This window comes from Rhagoletis zephyria, unplaced genomic scaffold (assembly GCF_001687245.7).
Source record: "Rhagoletis zephyria isolate East Lansing unplaced genomic scaffold, Rhagoletis_zephyria_1.1 Rzeph_scaffold_00835, whole genome shotgun sequence".
Lineage (NCBI taxonomy): Eukaryota > Metazoa > Arthropoda > Insecta > Diptera > Tephritidae > Rhagoletis > Rhagoletis zephyria.
Window position 1 is genome coordinate 1 of NW_016157919.1, and position 18806 is coordinate 18806.

The 18806-nt window shown below is 37.4% G+C and overlaps 1 pseudogene; it reads left to right on the forward strand.

The window, feature by feature from the left end:
• Positions 1–7698: 7698 nt before the first annotated feature.
• On the forward strand, positions 7699–13638 carry LOC108361752 (phosphatidylinositol 4-phosphate 5-kinase type-1 alpha pseudogene; annotated as a pseudogene).
• The last annotated feature ends 5168 nt before the right edge of the window (positions 13639–18806 follow it).

The window sequence follows — 18806 nt, forward strand, 5'->3', positions numbered from 1 at the left end:
GTCATATTTATTCAATTAGCCGTACAAAGAATACTGTATGTTTGGAAAAATATTTATTACTAAAAGGAAAAACATTTGTTCAAATTTTAAATCATGGCGAAGAAGCCAATACAATAAATTTCGCTTGATGAAATTAAATACACAACGCAATTCAACAATTCAACGTTAAATTATGAGATTACTATATATATGTATGAATGTATATACATTAGGGTGGGAAAAAAGTTTCATATGTGAAGCTCCCACGCCTTAGGATTTTTCTAATGGAATCAAAAAATACCTTATATGGGGAGAAACACTTTTTGATAGAAATGACATTTAATCCTTGAGAATCTATATTTTTCTATTGGGAAACTCTGTGACACTATTGAAGTAAATGAGCGATATGTACATCGATGCAAAAATACATTAAAAATCGACGGCTGAGTGGAAGATCGACCTATCTCGGCAGCCGGTTCAAAATCGCCCTATCTCAACTGAAAATACATATATTGAAAATATGTAAAGGGCGTTTTTGAACCGAATTCTAAAATAGGGTGCTCTTGAAAAATTTACATATAAACTTATACAAAGGCATGCAAAAATATTTGGATAGCCAATATTTTTGCGATGCTTTCGACCAGAAAATCATTTTTTTTTTTAACTTTTTATGGCGGAAGAAAGTTTTTCACTGCCTGGCGAAAAAGGACCACTTCGGGGAAAATCTTATTTGTATGTTGCTCATATCGGGAATCGAACCTGGGCTCTTTTCAATGGTAGTATGCACCTCTAATGACTAAGCTGCGCAAAAAAATACATACAGTTGTGGAAAAACTTGGAAATATTGAAGCTTAGCAAGCTTGCTAGCCAATGCGAATGATTGAAACGACTATTATAATGCTCTCTCATGGCCTTGATGCTCTCTAGTAGTTGAGTAACAAAAAGGCAAGTGTTGTAATAGCCTTAACAAATTCCAACTATTACATACGGGCGTGCAATTTCCTGAATATAAATACATACTTTCATATATATATTTATATGGAATTGTTGACAGTATAACCACACTCATGAAATTTACTGAAAATGAACTCCCGCAATCACAACGAGAGAGAGAGGGAGAGGGTGGGAGACGGAAAGATTTATAGAAATAAAAACTTCATATAATTTTTCAATAGAATTGCATAAAATGTGGCAAGTTCAATGCGGTAGCATTCACATTTCATGCATACAAATGAAAATACATGCATATGTGTCTACATTAGACCGGGTCGGTTACCTATACGAAAGAAAAAAGTTTTTTGTTTTTGTTGTAGCCACACTACTAAGCCCTGCCTAAATCGACTAGTCGATCAATAAATATCATCAACAACCTGTTTCGACGGTGTCGGACTAAAGATATATATTTAGCTTTTTCATCCAGGTGGTAAAATTGGTTGCCGAGTGTTTCGTAGAGGGGAGGGTTACGTTCCTTGCAGCGAATACGCAAAAAAGTACGGGAGAGATCCGTTTACTCTGAAAATCAGGTTAAGCAGCGTTGCCATGACCGGACGCCAAATCATCAGCGTAGGAGATCTGTGAAACTCCTTCCGGTGGTTGATTTTTCTAGGCTTTGAGACTGCATTTCGAGAAAGCACTTTCGACTGTCAACCATTCAAATAATTTGTCATCTACCGTTTTAGTACTATGTGGGAGAGATTGGAGGATGCCTCATGATTGCCTCCTAGTTTGTGAGCTATATTTGATATATACTACAAAAAGCTATGAATGATAATTATATTGCTACTGTTTGCGACCCAAACTAATGTTTCCACTTATATACACGCATACGTACATGTGTAAGTACATATGATGATGACCATTGTACATTTAAACGACTCATTGAATTTCGTTTATGGCAAAATTCAGTATCAAATTGGTGATAATATCGTAGCTTTCCAAGAGCAAACGCCATTTCAATTCAATTAGACTTATTGCTGTAACTAAACTTAATTGCCGATTGTGTTCGTTGACGCGCATTTACGACAACTGCAGTGACGATTGGCAATAACTGTCATGTTGCTGGTTATGCTGATGGTGTCAAAAGTTACTATATATGCTCATTAGGGTAGTCCCAAAAAAATAAAATTGTTTCCAGCAGAAATTTTTCTTATATTTCATATTCATATGTATATATGCACATAATTACAGTGTTTCGTACAGTTGCTATAAAAACGTTAAAAAAAAATTAACAAATAAAAATATAAACTTTAAGGAATCTTCAAGCAATAAAATTATAATGTACATATATGAATTTAAACATAAAAATTTTCTAGCTCCTTCTTCATAATCGATAATCTCCTCTCATTTTTACAAAACTTAGTTATCTTATATCGAGCCCTAACCACCAAAATAACGTAAGCGACATTTTTTTTCAATATTTCTGCATCAAAAAGAAAGTTTTGAAAAAACTGTCGCTTACGTTATTTTGGCGGTTAGGGCTCGATATAATTGTAATCATATCACGTACGTTTTTGAAAATAATAGTTTGTTAAATTTTCAATTAAAAACCCCTCATGCGGTATCACAAAGACCTAGTGTGTCCTACTTTTGGACTGCCGCCCAACCTAACCTAACCAAAATTTTCAAGTCAAACTTGCAGAAAAAAAACGAATCTTTTGAAAATTTTTGTAGGGAATATTTTCATACAATAAATTTTAGTTTTTATGGACTGATATTCTTCCAAAATTCCAAAAATTTTACTTTCCTGTTATTTCTGGCACCCTAATGTATATCATACTATATGTATGTACAGCAAGCACTACCCTTGATAATAATCGTTATCAACGCGGAACAAGTTGACTTCTAAACCGCCTTATGCAATGATGATTTTTTTCATACTAAGAAATCCACACTCAGCTCTTCAAATACAGACTGGCATTGATGCTTTCGATTACAGTTTTTTATTAGCACACATCGGACATCAATGGTCCTTATAGGCACAATAAGAGCTACAGCTAATGCCGGACAGCAGCAGTCAACAGCTGTTTCAACTTCTTGACGAGCCATTGTCATTATGATTAGCGTCATTTGTCCAGTTAGTGCACACTAAATGGCTTAGTGCATAGTAAACCAAGTATGTATGCAGCTGTGTGTCGTCTGACACCGTACAATGAACGGTCAGTGCCACCAATCAATGCAAGCTCATGTAAATATCGTGGAGTTCGGATCGGATTACTTGTGCTTTTTGCTGTGAATTTTTTGTTACATTTTTTTTTGTTTTGTTTTTTTTTCGTTGACTTAAATATTCAACTGTCGTCAGCAAAGTGCCCACTCGAAGCCAATGACCTAACAGCCGCGGCAAGTGCTTTTTATTCTCAATAATCTAAAAAAATTTGGATTTTAGTTCTCAATTTCCATTTTGTTGCATAGTTCAAAGTGTTTTTTGTTTTATTTTTTCCCCCGTTTCTGGCAGCTATTTTGTTATGGTCAAAATAAGTGTGCCGCGTCCAATTTATCGCAGCAACTTTCGTACTTTGAAACGTGTCTATTTTAGTTATCTGTAAACGTACTAATTGCTCTGAGGCTTTTTGCGCGCTTGCTAACTTCATATAATTCTGTAAAATAGTTGTAGTCCAAAAGTCTAAACTATTTCAGATAAAAAAAAAATGTGTGCATCCGTTTCGAACATTTAAACCATTTTGACTGGTCAATATGTCTCGCAAAAGTAGCAATGGACTTTGTGGCACATGAAAAACTATGAAATAAAAGTAAAGTAAAAAATGCTGTTGTTAGTGCTACTCGATAATGTATGTACATATATACGTACGAGTATGTCTAAAAATAAGCGCCTACCCTGTTGGAATTTTGGTCTGTAAGACAAGTTAAGCTTTCCAAATTCGAGAGATAAGATTTTCTTACTAACAGTGTAGTAAAATTTTAGATTGAGTCTTGTTGCTGACAGATGATCAGATCGCACATTCTCCTTACAGCTATTCATACACTTTTTTATGTAAATTATCTTCGTTTTGAAAATCCGGTGGCATAAATTTACAAATCTACAACAAGCTTTTAAGGCATTCAGCGCTTTTCAGGGCTTCGAAGCTTTATTCAGCTATAAGTTTTATATGTCGGTGTGAGCGCTGTGGAATTCCAGCTTAGGATCTAGATCAATCGTTTCTAAATACTTCCTTATCAAGCTGACTGACACTCAAACGTGGGAAAAAGGCAAGCTAGCGCGTTCCTTAGAGCGGAACTCCATAAAAGGCTTTTTAGGCGTCCATCACTTTCCAGGATTTCATCATTTTATTCGGCCATAAGCCATAATGCCCAAAAGCTTTGGTGTCGAGTTCTACTTTTAGACGGCTTCTAGACCATTGTGCGTAGGTTCTTCCTTAAGCAATCTGCAGCTACTCTGATATTCAGAGAAACATTTTTTTTGTTCCTCACCTTCCGAGTACATTTAACACTTTGTGAAAGTCTTTTTTTTTTTTTGCTCTTTAATATGCGACCGAGCCCGAGCCATTTGGAATAGAGCTATTAGGCATTAAAAAATACTATATATAATTAATCACCTTCCTATTTTCAAATCAGCTAAGAAAAGAAGACTAGTTTCCCACAGTCCTCAGTTTTATCAATCGTATGTAGAAAAATACTCCAAAAAAGAGTTGAGCGGTTTTTTTAATCGACCTAGGTTAACTGTACATTTTTTCTTTTTATTTCTTTTATTTTGTCTTATCAGCTGCGCTTTTACATACCTTCTATCTTCATGTATTGGTATATGAATCCATATGTATTGTACATATTTTTTAAGCATAACTAGTTGCACGCTTACCTTCTTAGTTGACCACCTGATTTTGTATTTCAACTGCGTTTTCAGTTTACGCGCTCAAATTTACATAGGCACACACAAAAGAGCACACGCAACTAACGGTTACAAACTTACTCAAAACGGTGTATAAAAAGGCTAAACAAAAAAAAAAAATGCGTTGATATCTATTAAATATGTAGCTTATGCACAACGGTATAGAACTAATAATGACATCTGTTTATGCATACATTTTCCATCTTTAATAAGAGCAATGACAAAAAAAAAAATCCCAAGACTTTTTACTCACGAAAATTATTTTATCGTTATGCATTTATCTTAAATTAGTAAACATATACATATGTACATACAAACATAAATATTGATCCACACTTCTATGATCAAAAAAAAAGTTCTATCCCATCTTCAGCGCATTCAAGCTTTCTAGAAATGTTGCTTAATTTGGTTTTGCTACTTCTGTGCTCTCCATGGAATGCTATAAAAATTGTTATTACTGTAATTTTCATCATGCTGAATAATAATATTCGCAATAATTTACAAAATTCCATTGGAGGCGCAATTAAAGCTTAATATAATTTAGTCATTCAAGCGGCAAGTGAAATATGCAAATACATATTCGTAGATGAAAACAAATCTACGTATAGTACGTACTACATATGATATAACTCACATACATACTGCGAATACCTTACTATATAGTATATGTATGTATATGTGCACATCCAAACACTCTCGAGATGACAAGTGCAAAAATAGCAGCTTACCAACAGCAATAATAAAAGTGGTAGCACCGGTAGTCATTTTTAAAACAATAAAAAAATAAATAAATTGTTGTTTTTATTTAACTGCAACAAACGTGATCTCTAAATGTGGATGAGCAAGTGAACGAGAACAGGTTGAGAATTTACAGGAGCGGTGATGCTATTGTAGACGAGGACTAGCGGCGCGACGAGATATATAAACATTACTTTTACACAAACATATAGGCATTTTTAATCATGTATCGGTTTCAAGTTATACAACAATTGCGGCAAGATGACACATTCCGTGTAATGATCGTGGTCATTCAGCTGCCAGCACCTCCATTCCTCACACAAGTGGACTACAATACATACATATGTACAATCATACACACATACATATGTATTATTTTGACTCGCTGATTTGTAACGTAGTTACATCGATCAGGTGCTTCCAACTTGACTCAGCTTAATCATCATTAGTACCTTCTGTAGATTTTCTACTTTGCGTCGTGATTCCCCCATGCTGCTAATACTTGTAGAACTTGTTCGCTTGGCGGCAGATAAGGAACTCTATTGAGATATATATTGTTGCTATGTTTTTCTTTTTTTTTACACGAAAATTTAATGAATTTTGTAATTTAGCTACCTCTAATTAGCACTCCGTATGCAGATGAGGTGGAATACATTTAAGCCTAGTCAATTGCCGCATTTTTAATAGTGTTCCGCAAGCAAACAACTGCAATAATAGCACTGTCAGCTGAATTCTTGTACATACATACAATAAATACATATAAGTCGCCATCGCCATGCTTAAATATTTGTGTATCTGTCGAGTAGGTACTTAGCCATTGAAATTAAAATGAGCCAAAGCAAAAGCCACAAAACAAAAAAAAAAAAACCAATTTAAATATTTTTCGCTACTCAAGTACAATTAAGTACAAAGTATTACCAATTTGCTTAATGCGCATGTCTATTGAATTTTAATTAAGAAGTTTCTTTGCCGACAAGCAAATACTTGAGTATTTAGGTCGTCTGTTCCTTGGCGGATTTGTGGATTACCAAGTTGGGGACGTAATCGATGCCGTTACAAGCAATGGACAATATCCAATTAATATTCTCTCATAGCGCTGTCGGTCGGTCGTCGTTCGCATTGTCACACAGTTCATTGCAGTCATGGCGGTGGAGAGTGGCTCTGTTGTGTCTTAAGTTGAAAGTAAGTACATTCTAAGTAGTTGCATAGCACAACAGCAGGTATTATTTATGGTCATCGAGCCATTAGACCAAAACAACAACAACAAGAGAGGCAAATCGCTACTGCTAATTACATCAATATCGCAAGAAATTTTTAGAAAGGCCGTTCGCCACCTTCTTATTCTCTAATTACCTTTGTTTTTCTTTCACTAATTCTACACGCCTTCTGAAAAAGAAAAACAAAAACAGCTACAATTAGATACACCAGTTGGGAAATGGAGTTATTCTCTCTTTCGTAATTAAATTGGAGGATGCATATCCTCACCTGAGGGTGAAAAGATGCCAAGTCCATTTTTTTTTTAATCTTCAGGAGACGAAAAATCGATGCAGTTTCGTATTACATACCTGCCATTCTACATCAAAAACTAATCTTTGAAAAAACAAAGAAGCACAATTTTTTTCTAACCGTGGCACGGTAATAGCACAAGGAAATTGCTAGATTAAAAAAAAAAAACAATGGCCGGTAAAGGATGCAGTCAATTTGACAGCAGAAAATATGATAACGGAAGTTTCGTTAATTAACTTACCGAAGTGCTGCCAAAAAAAAAGAAAAATTGATAACAGTACTGAGGTGAAATAAAAAATGAGAAAAATAACTGCACTTAAAATTAATATACATACATACATTGCAAGCATACGCACCCACTTACATACATATATATGTAATTATTAGCATAGTTTCCGCCTCTACGGCTAACGAAAAAACTCTAAATTCTACTTATTGGCTTAACAAATTTAAAGCAAAACTAACCACTCCGACTGGCAATGCCACATTGCTGATCACATGTTGTCACCAGAAGAGGCCGCTCGTAGCGGCAGTCTTTGGATATGAGTCACTGCGGCTTGCAGCTAGTGTTGGCTCTTTTATTCGCACACCGTTTTGTTTTCAAAACGACGTCAATTTGCCGTCATATTTAAAATGCCTTTTCAGTCACTCCTTCGGAGCGGTCCAATTGCGTTGACATTTCAATGAAAATTCAGCAACGCAAACGACTTTGGAAAAAATAAGCAGTCGATAGGTATTGGACGTGTTTTTGACGGAGAAAATTTGTTAAACAAAGCTGGTGGCTGGCATTTTCAATTAGTTTTTTTCTATTAAAAATTAATGTGAAAATATTAAATATGTGGCAGGTGGAAATTTTGAAAGAAGAAATAATATGTTAATACTGGAGTTCAACGGCATACGAAATCGCTTTGTATATATGTACGTATCAAAGCAGCTGGTGATACGCGTAATATGCTGAGATTTTCCTTGCAATTTTTTACTAATGGAGTAATTGGAAATAAATAATTAGGCATATAAAAGCTGTGCCACTTGTTGTATTAGAACCAGTGAAAGTTCTGACTGCTTGGCTCACTTTTAGGCGTATATTTTTGGATCATCTATTACGTCGATCACGAAATTTTCTGTCACATTCACTGTGTGCTTAATCATTTGTAAGTATGTAGCTAAAAAAAACAAAAAGTTGCAATATTCATTCATATTTACAAGAAGTGTTTAATAAAAATTCCTCTAAGTCCTTAGCGGCAAGATAAACTGCAATTGGATTGATTTGCCTGCGATAAAGAGCTTACCAGCTGTTCGCACTTATTGTGCTTTGCACTTAGCTTATGCGCTATTCAAGGTGAATAAACGCAAATTCCATACAAAACTACGATAGAATGACGACATGCTTCCAATGCCACTTTACTCCGCTTTTTTTGCTACTCAAAACGGGTTAACCGAGAGCGCAAAAAAAACCGGTGACTCAATGAAGAGCGCACAAAAAGCAAGGTTTTTACAAGCTTTTCAACAAAATTAGTTTTAAATTGTATGCAAAAGTGACGAAAGTCCATTTACTAATATCCCGATGCAGCAAAATTCAGATGTTTATGCGGGCGTATGTTGCAAATAAAATTACCCTCTTGGGCACCTAGAATATAATAGATACTCAGATAACTAAACTAGGAAGTATCTAGATATCGTGTGAAACAAAATTGTACTCAATTTGATAAATTTAGGTACATAATTATCTACGCGGCGCTCAATGCTAAGCTGATAAGAATTTTCATTATACCTAAATGCACTAAGCATTTACTAAACTTAATGCTTGTTGGTACCCAATGCACACATGCGCATGTATGCTAATTGGCTGCAATTAATTTTTCCTGCATACTGAGCACATGTCTATGTATTACATAAATGTCTATTTGTAGACCACATTGTAGGTATATTCATTTATTTAATATAATTTTTATATAATATACCATCTAGGTATCGGAATTTTCTCCATCCCATTCGCAGTAAATCTTAATACATATGTACACATGTAGATGCTATCCGCTTTACTTTGATCGTTTTGTTTGTCAAGTGTATGTAAAAATAGCTTTCGACTCAATCGTGAATATTGGGCGAACGCTGGCCAATAAACATATTGTTAGTGTTGTTTGCTTTTGCAGCCATATTTCAAATAAATGTTTCAAAATACGTGTATATATATGTACATACATACATCACCCTCCAAAAAATACGGCAAATTTGACGAGTAGGTATGCCTGTAAAGTATTTTGTATCTGTATTTTTTCACACTTGTAGTAAATATGTATTTCAGTTATAAACCATTATTGCTACCGCATTTGAGATAGCTTTAGCATTTCGAATTTTCACACTTCATTGCTCACGTCTGGCGCTAAGTCTTATACATGTTGGAGAACCCCCTCGGAAATCACTAGTAGTACGCCTAAATCTTCTGAAGTTTTTAACAAAAACGGCTGCCTCATTCACTTCTTAAGTTCTTTTTATTTCTTCAAAAAACATACATACAGTCGGCAAACGATTCATGAAAATTCGTAGTTTTGTTTACCTAAAAACTTGGTTCAATTAAAAATTAAGTGTATACATAACTAAAGAGCCAGCAGTATTGTGCGAGCAAAGTCTAAAGTAAAACTGGTTTGACCTACACTTTCTCTTAAATTTCACTGCACAGTGAACCCTTTCTGAAATTTTTTCGAGGTTGTTGTTTAGAGATTTTACTTTGGAGAAACAGGCCCAATAACAACTGAACCCATTTTTAAGATGGATTAAATAGTGTCGTATGTATGCAATCTTATTCATGCATATGTACGTCTGTTTACGTCTGCAATTATGAGTAATGTCTAGCACAATTGCGCTCGTATGAGTACTAAGGCATGTATTCACGTTTTTCTCTGCTTCATTTATTAGTTTTTGTTATCTATAGTGACACATTCCCGAATTCCATTGTGAATTCATACAGCTGCTCGTCCAATAGGCAGTTACTGCAGTGGGTGTACGCGTATGATGCGACCACACCTTGACATACGCCCATAAACGGTGCAACGACGCTGCACTTGTACGCGACATTTCAATTTGCTGTTGAATATCTTTATATATAAAAATATTTTTATTTTTTTTTAATTATTTTATACTCGACTCATTTCAATAATAAAGAATCGAAAGAGAAATGCACAAAATATGATTGCCCGTGTAGTTTCAATACGCTGCGGCAGTTACTACTGCACCTACTTATGTACATATATTTACGCTCTTATGGCGCTTGGCAACCTACGTGACTTTTCTGCTAAAAACGCGTTCTAAAGCTATTCCTCTGGGTCAGTAGAAGCGACTGTAAAGGAGGCCGAATTTTTTAGTACTGATTTCCGTGCTAATTCGAAACATAAAAGAGTCAAATTTGATTCGTGCATAACAGTGTAGTGAAAAAAATTACTACCTAATATATTTTAAATGTTGCAACTTTTTGTCTGCTTTTAAATTTATTGAAAAGTGGATTTGCCAATTTTGTATTTATTTTCCGAAATTCCAGACTTCCTGTTGACGCTCTGCCACTTGCAGATACCAGCTACTCGCGCCTCTTTCTGGTTTAGTGTTATTAACTCAAGCACATTCCCATCATGGCGACTGGTGAGGCAGCTGACTCCATTGAAATGTCAGCGGTGAATCAACAAGCCACTCAGCACGCAGATAACACCGCTGAAGTTGTTACCCCCTCGTCTTCGAAACCCTCAACACCACCACCGNAAAAATGCCGAAAATAGTATAGTGCCTGCTGTTCCGTCTACATCTCGAAGCTATTATAGCGAAGCGGCAGCGGCGCATGGTGGCGACGAATCAACCCGTCTAATGCATGCCGAAATGGCAGTAAATGCCGCACAGCAGCAGCGTCTGCGTAGCGCAAGTAGCACACTGGATGCGAGTGTTTCGCGTAATCCATCGTCCGCCGGCAAGCACGAGAAGAAAATTGGGCACCGGCGCGTTGACGAAGGCGGCGAGGTAACATACAAACGTATACAATCCAAACAAATAATGGGTTCCATCCAACTCGGCATTCAACATACGGTCGGCAGTTTGGCGAGCAAACCTAAACGCGACCTGCTAATGAAAGACTTTTGGGAAATGGAAACTATTGCTTTTCCGCCAGACGGTTCCTCGATAACACCAGCGCATCACTATAGTGAATTTCGTTTCAAAGTGTACGCGCCTATCGCTTTTCGTTATTTTCGCGATTTATTCGGTATAGCGCCCGATGACTTTTTGATGTCGATGTGTGCATCGCCTTTGCGCCAGCTTTCCAATCCTGGCGCGTCCGGCTCGATCTTTTACTTGACCGATGATGACGAATTCATAATAAAGACAGTGCAAAAAAAGGAGTGCGAGTTCTTACAAAAATTGCTGCCAGGCTACTACATGAATCTCTCGCAGAATCCACGCACTTTACTGCCAAAATTTTTCGGACTCTATTGTTTTCATTACAATGCAAAGAATGTACGCCTTGTAGCAATGAATAATTTGCTGCCATCCGACATTAAAATGCATGCCAAATATGATCTAAAGGGCTCCACCTTTCGTCGTAAGGCTTCGAAAGCTGAACGCCAGAAGGCTAGTCCTACGTTTAAGGACCTTGACTTCATGGATCACCATCCGAATGGTATTTTTCTTGAAACTGACAAATATAATGCGCTAATAAAGACAATTCAACGGGACTGTATGGTGCTGGAGAGTTTCCAAATAATGGATTACTCGCTGCTGGTAGGCATCCATAATCTGGATTTAGCACAAAAGGAGAAACGTGAAGAGCGGATACGTAATGCACGTGCCAAGTTGCAACGATCGGACGAAGTACGAGAGACACAGGATCCACCCGATTTTGATCAAACGATGAATGCTGGCTCGAACACAGCATTGCAGTCGGCTGGCACCGCACTGAATCGCTCGCGAAGCATGAATCGTCAACGACTGGTGGCGCATTCGACCGCACTGGAGTCAATCACCGCCGACATGGATATACCCATGGAGGAGGACGAAGATGTGCCAGCTGGCGGTATACCAGCGCGCTCCGAAAATGATGAGCGTCTCATATTATACATAGGTATAATCGACATTTTACAATCATATCGCTTAGAGAAGAAACTCGAGCACACGTTCAAGAGCATCATCTACAATGGCGACACTGTATCGGTGTGTCGTCCATCTTTCTATGCGCAGCGTTTTCAGAATTTCATGAGCAAAACTGTATTTAAAAAGACGCCAACCTTTCCGCTGAAACATTCCCCGTCTAAGCGAAAGACTTCGACAACGCTACGCACACCACAACGAACGCCATCACAGAATTTAGCCTCGCACACACGTCCGCCTTTGTTGTCCGGCTCATCGACGCCGCCACCTGCTTTTGATGACATTTCCGAGGAGGACATTACCGCTACGTCATCCACAACGGGTGGCATCTATCGCAACTCTGCTTCGAGGGGTATACGCACTCAACTGGCGCCACAGCGATCCTACCTCAGTTCGAACCGCAGTGCAGTAAGCAGCGCCACGGACGACTATAGTGACGATGAAATAGCGTCCACCAGTGGTGCACGCTCACCAACGCGACGTGCATATTCACCGCGACTCTCCAGGTCCGATGTACAAGTTACGACAATAGGTTGTGATGAAGTTGCGCCAGTACAAGCACACGACACCGACAGCGGTGGCATTATGGTCAATAATAAGATGGGTGTATTGATGAGCAGCAGCGAGGAGATCAATGTCAATGGTACACAGCATGTGACGCAGAAGACAACTGTCGTTAAGGCAGTGCAATCGCAAACCTACACAACCACGTTGGTGTTGAATGATGTGAGATGAGATGCGCGGGTGGGGAGAAGCGCAATGGACAATGGCTCAGGTTAAGACGATTAATTTGGGAAAGAAGGCGAAAACATATTGTATAAACGAATGGGCTGTTGTGAGATATAATTCGAAGATAGCAAACAAAGCTCGATAAGTTTGGCATGAAAAGTGGTGAAACCAATGCCATTACATACATATAGACCAAGTGCGCTTAATACTATTTTATATACATATATGCCTGTATTTATTAGAATTAATGATAGCTTATAAAAAATTCACTTCTTGTAGAAACTAGTTGACTGTAGCGACTCCCACAATGTCAATTCTATGTGATGCGTTCACCTTTTTGCCAATTCATGCTATGTATGTGTCTTCTGATGCAAGCAAGTGGAAGGTGTGGATATTCGTATTATTAAAGTACAGCTGCAGCGGTGTTGCTGCTTCAATAAACGAAATTGTATTTTATATGTAGGCTATTCGATTGCTTTGAGTATTAATTTCCAATTTTGCTTTATTTACATTATTATAATGCCTGCAATGATTAAGCACTTATGGCTATCACTTTTATTATTTAAATTATTTCTGTTGAACGTCCTTAACTATTTGGCTACTGCAAACCGATTATGGTTATTATTATATTTTTTCCAGAAAAGAATTCTCGAAAATTACCGAAAAGTGCACACGAATTGTGTAAAATTGGCAGTGATACAGGTTTTTATTATTAGAAAATACATAAATAGAATACCAGGCGATGGGATGGTACGTTAATAATTAACTACTGGTATTATAAATGAACTAACGAATAAATCTAATTTATAGTAGTACAATTAAATATTTATAAATGTGTGCGAACATATAAACTTTACAGTTCATACACTCTTACACTGCAGATTGTTGCAACGCTAAAGCTCGGAACACTTTGACGACTGCAACTTCACGACGTAACGACAGCGACATCATTTTGTCGACAAATGTCGCCTTGAAGCTAGCTTCTTAAACATTTTGAAGACCTCAGCGACATAGCAAACCGCTGATTTTAAAGTTTGACATTTTGGTATATTTATTTCACAAATTGTGTATTTTTATTTAAATAAATAAGAAAAACATGAACAATCAAGAATATGTGATTAATTTTGCGACAATTTAATTTTGCAGCACTACATCTACTCATTGTCGTCGGCAAAATTAGAAATAGATTTAATTTGGCGACGTCGACAATTGCAGTCCTGCAGCCAAGATGTCGTGCTGTCGCCAAAATAATTGTGTCCGTAAGAACGTGTGTATTTAAAATTTGACAGATGCTGCTTGTCGCTTGCTGTCGTCAAAGTGTTCCGAGCTTGAGAGTCTACTATATAATTATACGTAGTATTAAAATTACAAATCGAAAAGGGAGCAATCAACACATATCGATATTTTTATGTACATACATGTATGCAATAAACTTTAATAAATGAGTGTAGATTTTTCAAAAAAAAGGTAATCTTCTCATGTTCACACATTCCTTATAGTTGATGTTAGTATGTATTGAATGCCAAGTTGAGTTATTGACTCGTTGGTTTTCCATAGCGAACTTTCAGCTGTTATTGTGCGCGGCAGTTTGCTTTCAGCAATTGTTTGCATTAATATTTTATTATTATTGCATTATACCGCATACAATTTTTGCCGTAAAATTTAAACAGTTTTTATTGGTGTATTTTCAGAAATAGCCTTATTGTGAAGCTGCTGGATTAAGGAGCGCTAGCGCTTAATAGTTATTGGGTTTTTAATTACATATGTATATGTATGTGTATATGTGTTTATAAGTATAAACTGATTTGAATTAAGGCAATATTAAGTGTTAACCCAATTGGCATTAGGCATTGAGATTAACTTTAGCTTAAGCTAAGATTTTACGTACTTTCCAAATGAGTGACGATGATTTTCAAAATTACTTCTAAAAGGCTTTTCGTAGAAAAACAATCGTAAGGCGGTTGGCGGTAATTCGAAATAAGCTCATTCATGGTGGTAATTAAAGCGGAAAAGCCTCACAAATTAATCTTAAGGACCTCAGTTCTATAAGTCTTTCTTCCTTTGCTCTTAGGACACTTGGAAGGATTGTTAGCACCTTCCTTGCTGACACAATCGACAGCCGACTACTGTAAGATGACCAACATGCATACCGAAAAGGTAAATCCACCTAGGGAGATCTCACTTCATAGTTTGGTCGCTTATATAGAGAAATCTCGGTCTGTGTCGTTGCTTTCCTGAATTTTGAAGTCGCATTCAACAACGTGCTTCCAGAGGCTATAACTGACACTGCGAGCTTTCTAAGGATGGATAATTCACCGGTGGAGTTTGTCGGTTGTTGTTGTCGTTGTAATAGCATACAGATTCCCCAAAGAGTTTTTGGGAATGTTGCTGGAGTGACAGTCCTTGGCCAGATATAAATCTGGGTCGTTGCGGTTACGTAGACCCGACTGTCGTGGGAACGGAAGTTTATCGGTCAGCTACTCTGGTATAGAGTAGTGAAAGCAAGGCTGGGAGCATGCGAAATGTCAAGGCTTGTGACGAGGGGTACCCCTAGCAAAGAACATTGATAACAAGAAGGGACAACTCGTTATAATTGTAGCGAAAGTGCGCAAGAGGGGCGTGCCTTCTCTTTTGCCCTGGGGCGTTTTTTGATTGGATGAAAAGAGAAGGCACGCCCCTGTTGCGCACTTTCGCCACAATTATAACGAGTTGTCTCTTCTTGTTATCAATGTTCTTTGCTAGGGGTACCCCTCGTCACAAGCCTCGACATTTCGCATGCTCCCAGCCTTGCTTTCACTACTCTATTCACTACTCTGTTCATTCTCCACTTCTGTGAAACCTAACCGACAACACGCTTCTGAGGGAACCGGATTGGAGTGGGGGAGGGTGGAAAAGTCGTTGTATGAGTCGATGACCTTGCAGTCGCGTTCAGGAGAAAGTTTTCACAAACGCTCGTATGTGAGCAAATGCGCCATCGCTTCAGGATGCATCGAGATGGTCCACCGGCTGTGGCAAAAGCGTCAGCTCAAGAAAAGTGGAGCTCGTCCCCTTTAGGAGAAGGTAGGAAGAAAAAACTCCCACTCCATCTGATAGTATTGACGTCTATACAGATGGCTCGAAACTCGACGGCAAGGTGGGCTACCAGACTACTGCTGGTTTCAGCTATCATGAAGGCTGTAGAGTAGCTTGGAACTAAAATCTAGGAAGAGACGGCTTCATTTTTAGTTATACCCAGGCAGCAATCAAAGCTCTGAGCTCTCCCACGTTTTACTCAAAAATTGCGCTGGACTGCCACAGCGGGAAACTGCATGGCAGATGAACTTATGAAGGAAGAAACTACCAGGTAGACGTGGCCTTAATGGGTCGGAAACGGTCACGAAGTGTGTATTCTCTGAGAATAGAGGGTATATCAAAGGTTGTTGAGCCTCTAATCGGGTACTGTCCAATAGCAAAACGCACAAAACAGCTTGGCGTGCCTTTACGAAGATGTTGCAGAAGCTATGAGAACAACGAATAGGAGGAAACAGTTCTTCAAGCAATCGGTGGCAATTAATCCCACCGTACCATTTGATAGAAGAAAATGACCACTCCTGGTGATGCAGGGGCAATTCCTCTTTGATTACATTCAACAATCATTAACTTGGTTGAAAAAAGCCGACTGAAAGCAAAAGTACGGTGTCAGCGAGATTTAAAAAAAAACGACGTATCAACAATTACGCTCAGAACTTGAATCTGGTTCTCTCAGGCTATCACAGCTCTGCCCCAAAAGTCATTATATAATGTCAATCGGTCACCTCCAATGACAACCACATGTTAAAGTTGCCAGTCATGTGCATACATAAAAACAGGTATGTTTTCTTTGTGACCGGTAGGTTGTATGCCAAGTACCGGTACTTTTGCTTGCAGGGAGTCTTAAATCACCTGTGTAGATGCTCCGACGGTGCAGAAGCAGGCTGCGGCACCTGGAATGACCGTTTTGGGGAGAGATTTGAAAACCCTACATATGTATGTGTCTTAGAGGCTTGAAATGATTGGATAGACCGTAATCTGAATGAATAGGGATAAACTGGAGGGCGCGAACGATCTCAATTGGAAAAAAGTTCCTCGACACATCTCTCAAAGATTAAAGTATTTATTTTGGTGTTTGCGTGGCTTGTTGTACTTTACTATGCAATGCATGTAAGTATTCATGCAACTGCCTACCAGTAGTGCCAGATTATTAAAAAAAAAATAAATTTCCGGAAAAACTGTATTTTCGACCAAACAACTGTTACTTTCAAAACGAAGAGGGCTTTTAAAAAATTAAGTGTTTGAATTTTTTTAAACAAAAATAAAAAACGATTCATTGAAAATAAAATAACATAACCCGTTTGAACTCTACATACCTTAATAAAAAAATAGGCTTAATAAAATGGAACATTTAAATTAGAGATGTACGATTATTCAATTAATCGAACAAGCTGATTAATCGAAATCTGATTAATTAATTAATCAAAGAATCATTTTGGGTTAATCAAAATCAGAATCTAATTAATTTTATTAATATTAATCAGAAACATAAATAACTGCTGGTATATTTTGTTTTTCTTTTGAATAGAAAAAATTTTCTAGACATACAATGCATATCGTCACCTTAATTCACAAAGGCCCCAACCGACAATTTTTTTATTTTACAGGAGAAGCAAAAAATCAGAATCTGATTAATCGCATTTTTTATTTAATCGATTAATTCCACATCCCTATCTTGAATCACATTTTGTGTTTATGAAATTCAGTTTAGCTTTTTTTCGTAAGTTGTTTTGTCAACTTTTTTGAGCATTTGATGCGATAACTCAAATTTTTTTAAGAAGTGTTTAGTTCGTTTTGTTTGTTAGTCTATTTTCGTTTTATTCAAATTCATTTGGAAAAATATCCTTTCCAAATTTGTTGTGGCGACTGGAATGAAATTTAAATTTATTTGTTCAAAACGGAAATTCGAAAGAAAACTCTCAATTTGTACCACGTTTGTCTTAAAAACTGTAATTTACAATTAAAACTCCGAATCTGGTCACATTGCTGCCTACCCACATTCATGCATTTGCATTTTATTTTTATTTTCCTCCCTTTTTGTAACTCCCTTAACAACGGCAATTTTTTGTTTTATGTTCACTTTGCATTAAAAATGGAAATTCAATAATAAGTAGCATTGTATTGGAATTGAAGGAAAAAGTTAAAAATATTAACCGAAGCTCATAAAGAGGTTGTATGTAGTAGCCGCAAATTGCCATCGCTGCATGGGCGCGAGCATGAGTGTGTGTTTGTTATTTCGAGGACTTATTACGTTACTCATACGTCCAGTATGCGCAGTTGGTTGAACGGCCGACCCAATCGCGTTTCAATAACAGCGCTTGCAGGCAATAATGTTGCTGTAAGTTTGTAACGCGTGAAATATGTATGCCATACTAGCGCATACATAATATGTAGATACATCTGCTCACGTAGTAAACATGTACTTTCATACATACATACATAAGTACATATGTAACTATTTACCTATTTTGCGGTGCATAATATGTGCTGATTGTTCCTCGAAATCAACACAATTAATAGGGTTTTCGACATTTACCGCCATCAACACTTGCATGCGTGTATGTACATATGTATGTATGTATATAGCATGCTGCTATGGTCGATTGAAATTACTCTTGTACGACTGGTTGCTGCCGCAATAATCATTAAGCATAATAGAGCGGTAAATATTAATTGAAAAGTGCCAGAGTAGAAAGCAATGAGAGTGGCCGCGTTGTTGCCGATATCAAGAGGAGGTGTTGGTGTAGTGTTGGTGGTGGTGTGGTTGTTGTTGCTTCGATAATATTAATGTTGCTGCCACTGCTACGTACTACAGCAACAA